Genomic DNA, 10,668 nt, shown 5'->3' with positions numbered 1-10,668 from the left:
ATTTGGTAGATGGTTTGCTGACAGATGTAGACTCGACGGATGATGAGGATTATCCGTCGGATAACAAAAAGTGTTATCCGTCGAAAGATGAAAATCCTCATCCGTCGGCTGTGAGCAAGCCCAATAGCAAAGCCAAACTAATCAAGCTAAATGAGAAGTATGGGTCTGTTTCCAAGAACTTTGTTTCAGGAGAGTCAAGCCAAGTTAAGAAAGGGAGAAAGGCTAATGTTGGTCACATGACTGTCAAACAGTTGAGTGACAGACTTGAGAAAATTGAGGTAAAAACAGAGACTAAAAGGAAAAATAATAGGAATGGTAAAGTAGGGATTAACAAACACAATAACTACACACCTGATAAATATGCTCCTAGAAAAATCTGTGTCAAGTGTGGTAGTGTAAATCATCTGTCTGTTAATTGCAAATCTGTCATGCCTACTCCCATGTCTGTTCAGTCTCAATTTCCTAACATAAATGCCATGCCTCCCATGCCTGTTAATGCTATGCCTACACAGAATATGAATGCACAGTTTGCTAATATACCATTTGCACCTAATCCATATTATGCTACATACAGTATGCCTCAAATGCCATTTAGCATGCCTTACTGGAATAACATGTTTACACCAAGCATGCCATATCCTGTTAGCCATAATATGTATGATAATTTTGTTGCATTAAATGGTTTCAAAGGCCCAACCCAAATGACTAAGGAAGAATCTGAAATTCCTAAGTCAAATAAGTTAAGACCTAAGAGACAGAAGAAGAAAGCTAATAAGGCAGGACCCAAGGAAACTTGGGTACCAAAATCAACTTGATTTGATTTTGATGTGTGCAGTGAAACAGAAGGAATCTTTGGTACTTGGATAGTGGTTGTTCAAGACACACGACTGGTGATTCTACCCTGCTCACAGAGTTTAAGGAGAAAGCTGGCCCAAGTATTACTTTTGGAGATGACAACAAGGGTTATACTGTGGGATATGGCTTGATTTCAAAGGACAATGTCATCATAGAGGAGGTTGCCTTAGTGGATGGTCTTAAACACAATCTGTTGAGTATCAGCCAGCTTTGTGACAAAGGCAATTCAGTAACCTTCAACAAAGAAGCCTGTGTTGTGACTAATAATCAAAGCAACAAAGTGGTTCTCACTGGTGTGAGAAGAGGAAATGTGTACTTAGCTGATTTCAACTCAACTAAAGCTGAATCTGTAACTTGTCTTCTCAGTAAAGCAAGTCAAGATGAAAGTTGGCTATGGCACAAGAAGCTATCCCATTTAAACTTCAAGACCATGAATGAGCTGGTAAAGAAAGAACTAGTAAGAGGCATTCCTCTAGTGGAGTTTACAAAGGATGGACTGTGTGATGCCTGCCAAAAGGGGAAGCAGATTAAAGCATCATTCAGGAAGAAACTTGATACAACAATTGAAGAGCCTTTGCAACTGCTTCACATGGATTTGTTTGGACCAGTCAATGTATTGTCAATTTCAAGGAAAAGATTTTTCCTAGTAATTGTAGATGATTTCTCAAAGTTCTCTTGGATATATTTCCTAAATTCTAAAGATGAGGCCAGTGCAATCATCATCAATCACATAAGGCAAGTTAACAATCATCCTGATTTCAAAGTTAGAAGAATCAGGAGTGACAATGGAACTGAGTTCAAGAATTCTGTCGTGAGAGCATTTTGTGAGGAAAATGGGATTCTGCATGAGTTCTCAGTAGCAAGGACTCCACAACAGAATGGAGTAGTGGAAAGGAAGAACTGATCACTTATTGAAGCTGCAAGGACAATGCTTGAAGAATCAAAATTACCAACATATTTCTGAGCTGAAGCTGTAAATACTGCATGCTACACTCAGAACATTTCTCTAATTAATCAAGCAAGATGCATGACTCCCTATCAATTGTTCAAGAACAAGAAGCCAACTCTAAACTTTCTTCATGTCTTTGGCTGCAAATGCTATATCCTGAGAAATCAAACTGATCAAAATGGGAAGTTTGATGCTAAAGCAGATGAAGGAATTTTTGTTGGATATGCTGTTGGTAAAGCATATAGAGTCTACAATCTAAGAACCAACATTGTTGTGGAATCTATACATGTTGTGTTTGATGATAAAAAGATTGAAGGACTGGAAGATGGAGATTACCATGAGAGCCTCAAATTCGACAATATTGAGATGGTTAGTGATGAAAGTGATGATGAGAGTGATCAAGAAACAGTGTCTAAAGATAATGCAGACAAATCTACCACCAATGAAGCACAAAACTCAACATCCGTCGAGTTGCATAATGCTTCATCCGTCGGAAGCCAATCTGTGTTATCCGTCGGAAGACAACCTGCCTCATCCGTCGGTACTCAAAATTCACCATCCGTCGGGTTATCAAAAGGAGCAGGAAGTCAAGATAGATCACCTACAGAAAATTCTCCTTTCTCAAATCAAAGATCCACAAACTCAGGGGGAGTTTCTAGCAATCAAAACTCAATCACACATCAAGACAATCATGTGGCCTCTTCATCTAGAGCTAATCTACCTCAGCAAAGGAAATGGACAAAAGATCACCCCTTTGAGCTTATCATTGGTAATGTTTGTTCTAGAGTTCAAAGAAGAAGAGCAACTAAGGAAGAATGTCTATATAACAGCTTTCTATCAAAGGAAGAACCAAAGAAGATAGAAGAAGCTTTGTTGGATCCTGATTGGATTTTAGCTATGCAGGAGGAGCTAAACCAATTTGAAAGGAATAAAGTATGGAAGCTGGTACCCAAGCCTAAAGGAAAGAATCCAATAGACACCAAGTGGGTATTCAGAAACAAGATGGATGAAAATGGCATAGTAATCAGGAATAAAGCTAGATTGGTTGCTAAGGGTTATTTTCAGCAAGAAGGAATATATTTTGATGAAACTTTTGCTCCTGTTGCAAGACTTGAAGCCATCGGAATCTTCTTAGCCTATGCAGCCCATGCTAATTTCAAGGTCTATCAAATGGATGTCAAAAGTGCCTTTCTGAATGGAGATTTTAAGGAAGAAGTATATGTCAGTCAACCTCCTGGTTTTGAGGATCCAAATTTTCCAGAATATGTCTATTATCTTCTGAAAGCACTTTATGGACTGAAACAAGCACCTAGAGCCTGGTATGACACTTTATCAAAGTTCTTTTTGGAAAATCACTTCACAAGAGGTACTGTAGATAAAACTTTATTTTTCAGAAATGTTAATGGCTCTAGCATACTTGTTCAAATTTATGTAGATGATATTATTTTTGGCTCTACAGATGAAAAACTTTGTAAAAAGTTTGCCAAATTGATGCAAAGTAAGTATGAAATGAGTATGATGGGAGAACTAACTTACTTTCTTGGTTTACAAGTTAAGCAAGTTAGTGATGGAATATTCATTAGTCAAACTAAATATATTTTTGATCTTTTAAAGAAGTTTGATCTAATGGATTGCACATCTGCAAAAACTCCCATGGCCACTGCAACTAAGCTTGAATTAAACACTACTGAAAAGTCTGTGGATATTTCAGGTTATAGAGGCATGGTTGGCTCTCTTCTGCACTTAACAGCTAGTAGGCTAGATATAATGTTTGCTACATGTTTGTGTGCTAGATTTCAGGCTGATCCTAGAGAATCTCACTTGATAGCTATTAAACGAATTTTCAGATATCTCAAGGGAACACCAAAACTTGGCATTTGGTACCCTAGAGATTCTGGTTTTGATCTAACTGGTTATTCATATGTAGATTATGCAGGTTGTAGAATTGACAGAAAGAGCACAACAGGAACCTGTCAATTTCTAGGAAACAAGCTTGTGTCCTGGTTCAGTAAAAAGCAAAATTCAGTTTCTAGTTCTACAGCTAAAGCTGAATATATTGCTGCTGGCAGTTGCTATGCACATATTTTATGGATGAAAAATCAATTGCTAGACTATGGTTTGCAAGTTGAGAGGATTTCTATTTTCTGTGATAACACAAGTGCAATTGCCATCACTGAAAATCCAGTGCAACATTCAAGGACAAAGCACATAGACATCAAGTACCATTTCATAAGGGAACATGTGATGAATGGTACTGTGGAATTACATTTTGTTCCAAGTGAGAAGCAACTTGCAGATATCTTTACCAAGCCACTGGATGAATCCACCTTTTCAAGGTTGGTAAGTGAGTTAGGTATGCACTTCCTACTTCTAAACTGAGTGATATTAGAAGAATGGGTCTTAGGAAGGAGTGGAGTTTCATGTGTGATGTAGTTACTATGGTTTTCTCTGGAAAAGTCAGTAACTTTGATTCTGTGAACATTTCCATGCTTAACATGCTATACATGCTAGTTACAGATAAATTTTATAATTTCAGTGACCTTGTCTTGATTGAGTTAGGTTTTAAACTAGGCGAGTTAGCTAAAAGAGGAAAGAATGTGTATTATGCTAGATTTTTCATGTTATTGGCTAACCATCTATGTCAAGAGATTGTACTTGAGAACCCAAACAACAAACTGACTTGTTGGGTTCAAGAGAGAAGACTCATTGCAGATTTGAACAGAGCCAACCATCACAGGGATGTGCCAATGTTCTATTTTCATGTAATGCAGACACCTCAGGTAAGTGAGGTAAGTTCATCCATCCCTACAACTATTCCAACCTCCTCTATTTCTTTGAGTTCAGGAATAGCTATGGCAACTGTGACAATAACCAAACAGTTGCCTACAAAAGCTGCCAAAACTACCGGAATTTCTAAATCCAAATCAAAGAAAACCCCCTCTGGTATCTCTCAAAAGGTACCAGTTGAAAATCCACCAAAACTAAAGAAGGGAGTGTGAAGGAGGGTAAGTTAGGTGAGGGAAGGGGTGATCATCAAAGAAACCCCAAGAATAAGGTTAGAGAGTTGAGTGAATCCCAGCCTAGCCACACTGCAGTTTTCCAACAAACTGCAGTGCTTAAAAAGGATAAAAACTCACTTCTAGCTGCATCCTCCCAAAAGGATGCAGTTATTGAACAAAGCTCTCTGCCAAGAGCACAGGCCAAAAGGGTTAGGGACACAAGCTCACCCCAAACTTACACAAGAAAGAAGAAATCTAAAACCTCCGGGGATGCACAGGGCACACACACAGTGCAAACTGGTGCTAAAGACACAGTCCCTGTACTTTTTCAAATTCAGTTTGATGTGGCTCCAATAAATGTGGAGTCACAGCCAAAATCTCTAATAATAGAAGCATCTGAAACACCATACTCACCAACAAACTCTCTGGAAGTGCATATGATAAACACTTCAATTCCTGATTCCCCTTCTTTAACTCTGTTGGGGAAGCCAAAATCTAGTGCAAGTGAGCATCATCTTTTAGATGATTTGTTGGCTCACTTGCCAATTCTTTCAGATTCTATTATGACATCTGTGCCTCAAATATCTTCAATCAACACAGAGTCAACAATAGTTTCTCTTCCCACCTCATTCATTTCTACTCTCTCGATGGATATTGCTCATCCGTCGAGTAGTGATTGTATCCCGATGGATAAGCCTAACAGCAGTTATCCGTCGGATAGCATTACCACTCCCTCGACGGATATCACTTATCCGTCGAGTATCTCTACACAACTTCAAACTTCAATTATTTCAAGTGCAGAAGATTTAGTGGTTGTACAGTCACTCTTAGGACTGAGAGAGGAGAGTGTATTGAGTGAGAGGCCGGGTTGCTCCCAGGCAAAAGGAGAGGAAAAGAGTGAAAATCAGCAATCCATTTATTCAGGATTGGCAAAAGTGAGTGAGAGGAGTCCCACCTTAGTAGGTGAAGGTGAGGGTGTGAGGGTGGGGAGCCAGGGTGAGACCCTGATGCAACAAAAGAGAGATTTTGAGAGAAAATCAGGTACATGAGAAATAAGGGTGGTTCCAGCCATTGCTAGTGAGTCAATAATTGTGGATGATGCTGAAAAGGAAAAACAATTCCAACAACATTACAAAGCTGTAATTGATAATATTTCCTTAGATGCTGACACTTTTACTCATCCTCTGTCAGCCTATCAATTGCTGGCTGCTCAGGGCAATGTGGAGGCAGAACAGACTTTGAACTTAGTACACACCTCAGAATCTCTTCAAAGAGATAAAGCTACTGTCAATAGGATGCCTTCCCAAGCTGGGGAGCCATCTGAAGAATTTGAAGTAAATTCTAATGATGATGACTCTGTTTCTTTGGATGGAAGCATGAACTTAGGGGGAGATGAAGGCCCAAGTTCTGTTTCAGATTTATCTGAATGGGCATGGACAAAGGAATCAACACCAGTACAATTTGGTGTATCCTTGGTTAAGCAAGTTATGGCTATTCAAAAGGCCCTTCAGGAAACTTCAGATGCTGGTACCAAGGCTATTCTTCAAGCTCACCTAGACTCTCTACATCTCATGAAGATCCAGAAGTTAAGACAAAATCTGAGTGTGGATGAACTCAAAAAGGATATAGCTGACTTGAAGACCTATAATTCTGAGAAGCTGGATTCAGTCATGCCATATGGTACCATGCAAGATCTATTGCTAAGATTGAGGAGAGAATCAGATTCTGAAAAGAAGCTGGCCAAGCTGGAAGACAGAGTTCAAGTTATTGAGAATTCAGTGGCTATCCTTCTTCAAAATCAACAGACTCAAACAAATCTTCTCATGCAACTGGCTAAAGCACAAGGCCTAACTCCTCAACTTGATGATAACAAAAAGGGGGAGAGAGAATCAAGTAAGGGGGAGAAAGGACCAAGTGAGGGGGAGAAACTTCAAGTACAAATCAGCAAAGTAACTGTACCTTCAATTACTGTCTCCAAGCCACCAGCTGCAGATGGTATAGATCTGATTCAAGCAGCAGCAGCAAATTTGAAAGTTGTTGAGAAAGAAAAGTTGAGTTTGATCAACTGGGAGAAAATTGATGAGGAGATACAGAAAAAGTTTGAACTTGTCAAGGAGCCAGTTAAGTCAGCCATCCATCACTCTCAAGTCAAGCAAATCAGTGTGAATGAGATGAGCATGAATTGCCTGGAAAAAGGACAATCTTCCTGCATCAAGTCTCCAAAGGCTGAAACAATTCTTAAACCAAGGGCAAATTATCCAAAATCATCTTTGAAGAACCCCTTGGACACTGTGTATGAGACACCCAAGCCTGATGAGAAGAAGCTTCTATCAAGATCAATTGTCTTCTATAAAGATCCAGCTGATTTAGCTTCAAAAAGGAGAATTGCTAAGATATTTAGAAATGGAAAAGAAATTTGTGTGGTAGCTGGACATCCACAATTTGCTCAAGCAAAGAGAGAAGAAAAAGCCAGATTGAAGCAGGAAAAGAAGCAAGCTGCTCTAGATGCAAAGAAGATTAAATAAAAGAAAGAGCAGATTGCTATCTTGACCAAGATACAGGCTGTGAATTCATCTCAACAAATTCCCTCTCAACCATCTGAAGCTGCTGAATCAAAGAAGAAAATTGAAGAACAGAAGAAATCTCCAAGGAAGAAAGAATTGGCTAGAAGAACAAAAAGGAAACTGGATATTGTTGACAAGGAATTGGAAGATCAATTTCCTAAGGAACCCACACCAGCTACAACTCAAGCATCAAAGCCCTCTGTGGTATTTGAAGACATAAGTATGGTGGATCCCTACAGGAATATTCATGGTGAACCTATTGTGCCAAAGGATGAGCCAATAGAGTGGAATAACATACCAATTCCTGACTTCAGCTTACCAATCCTGAGCAAGCCAAAAAGGACAAAGTCAAGGGTAGTCAAGAAAGTGAAGCTGTCACCTCTCAAATCCAAGTCAGTATTTAAAGCTCAACCCAAAGTCAACAAGGGAGACTACTTGTACTTGTGTGACATCAAAGAATTTTCAGATCTAAACCTCTATCTGGATGAACTGGATGAAGTGAGGGGAATTGATGCATACAGGAACCTACCTGAAAGGTTGGTGTTCAAGTACAAAGGAGGAAAGGAGATTGTGTGGCCTCTTCACAGGATTCTTCAAGAGAGCCAAGTTGTTCTGATTAAAGTTTATTCATCCTTCAAGAAGAACTTTGGGTTCAATGTACCTGCAAGAAGACTAGTATTGAAGACGATAGAAGAACTAAGGAGTATTAGAGCTAAAGATGCACTCCCAAAGACTCTAATCATCCCATACACAGGGAGAAGAGTGCATCTAAGGCCCTACTGGCTGATGGAGTTCATAGATGACAAAGGTGTGATAAGATTCTTCAGATTAGAAGACCAATTGAGTATCTCTAGCAATGAGACTGTAATAACCCCAATTTTTGGGAAATTTTTGAAACCCTTATGAATAGTGTTTTTGCTGAATGAGAAAACTTTTCATGCCACACTATGTAGGGGTTCTGATATGGATATTCTGAGATTTTATTAGTACTTTATAAGACGCTAACGAGCAAAAGTATAACCAGTATAATATTAAGAACGGAAGGTGATAGCGATTACGAACTAGAAAAGAATGGGTATTGAGAAGCAAAAGCTCTAATGCTAAAAGCTATAATGAGAGTCTGTGCAATAGACTTGAAAGAAATTGGAATGATCACTTAACACGGATTGAGTTTTCTTACGACAATAGATCATAGGTCAGTATTGAGATATCGCCTTATGAGATCCTTGAGGGAAGACAATATCGATCTCCCTTATGTTAGGATGAAGTTGTAGAGCGCAAGATGCTCGGACCAGCAGTGGTCTAAAGGACCAAGGATATGATAGATCTAATCAGAGGACGGCTGGTAGTAACCCAAGATGGACATAAGAGGTATGCTGATTTGACTCAAAAAGGACAAAGAGTATGAAATAGGGGGCCTAGTAAAGTTATAGGTATCCCCTTGGAAACCCTTGAAAAGGATTGATGAGGTTCGGAAAGAAAGGAAAGCTAAGTCTACAATTTGTTGGACCCTTGGATATATTAAGACGTTTGGGAAGTTAGCATATGAGCTAGCCCTACCCCCGAACCTGTAGCAAGTTCATAACGTGTTCCACGTATCAATGTTAAGGAAGTGTAATTCGGATGCCAGACAAATAGGGGCATATGAGCGCATAGACATGCAACCAGACGTAATCTATATGGAGCAACCAGGAAGGGTATAGAGTAAAAGGGAATGAGTGCTTAGGAGAAGGGTTATCAAACTAGTAAGAGTTTGATGGTAGAACCACAATGTGGGAAAATTTACTCGAGAGTTAGAAAGTGCAATGCTAAGAGAGTATCCCTATTCATTTTCTATCTGATTCCGGGACGGAATCCTTTTAAGGAGGGGAGACTGTAATAACCCCAATTTTTGGGAAATTTTTGAAACCCTTATGAATAGTGTTTTTGCTGAATGAGAAAACTTTTCATGCCACACTATGTAGGGGTTCTGATATGGATATTCTGAGATTTTATTAGTACTTTATATGGGATATAAGTGTATGTAAGGATCGTCAGAATCCAAATCCGAACACTTTGATTTTTCCCGGAAATCCAATAGATACGGAAAGAATTGAGTATAAGGTAACAGGATAAAAAGGATTTAAATTAAAGGATTATAAGAGAGGATCATAAAAGGAATACAATATATTGAGAAAGGTTAAGGGAACCTAAGTAATAAGATCCCGGGTATGATCCCTCAAACGATAAACGAAAACGAAAGTTAAGCGAACCGTATAACAGATCAGCGGTCATTAGGCAAACGATTAGGAAGTTAATCAAGGGGATTAGTGGGGATGATGTCATCCAACCAATAGAAAGAGAACAAGGAGGGGAGGATGACATCATGTGGATGACACAAGCATGACATGGGAAGGAAGGAGGTGTGGTTGAATGAGAACCACACAAATTCAAGGGCAACAAGGTAATTGACTAAATCAAACACAAAAACAAAGCAACCAAGCCAAGTAAAATCATTTTCATCAAAATCAAAAAGAAACCAAGGCATTGTTCTTCATGCTCTCGGCCAAAACAGAACCAGAACACTAAAACTGCTGTATCTCCTTCATTTCTCACTCCAATATTGTGTTCTATAGCTCATTGGAAAGGTATTGAGATGACCTACAACTCTTGTTCACAAGTCTCGTCCAAATAATCATGGTAAGACCCTCATTTTTACAGTTCTTTAAATCGGACTTTTAGAAACTTCAAAGCCTAACTTTGTGTTCTTGATTTCTTTGGAAAGATCAAGCTTGTAGGAGGCTCCCTAAGGCTTCCTAGCAACTTAACACCTCCCAAGGAAGGTATAAACTTCAAACCCTAGCCTTTACTTTATTTGTTAGTAAGTTTAATGGTTGGTGTTGTGAAATGAGAAGCATGGATTGTGATTATTAGTAGTTTGGTTTGATTTGGAAGTATTTTGGTAATTGAAGCTTGATTATAGTTCATAGGTCTTGATTGTGGTTGTTTGAGTTGAAAACCTTGGAGATTATGGACTGATGTGGTATGGTTTAGGTGAAGTTTTGTTGTATTGATGGTTATGAGTTGGTTGGTGGTTAATTGGAGTAGTTTAAACATTGGTAATCGCGTAAACATAGCCGTCGTAACGTTCGATTTTCTTTGGACTGTTTTTGTGCATAACATTAGGACCCGAGAACCCCCTGCTAGATTATGACCACTGCCATGTTTAGATAGCTCATGTTACGAGCTTCGTTTTGATATGTAGTTCGTTCGATTCCGATGCACGGTTTAGGAGAAACGACCGTTTCAAGTAACGGCGTTT

Source organism: Apium graveolens, chromosome 11, assembly GCF_009905375.1.
Source record: "Apium graveolens cultivar Ventura chromosome 11, ASM990537v1, whole genome shotgun sequence".
NCBI lineage: Eukaryota > Viridiplantae > Streptophyta > Magnoliopsida > Apiales > Apiaceae > Apium > Apium graveolens.
Note: the sequence above shows the minus strand (reverse complement) of the source record.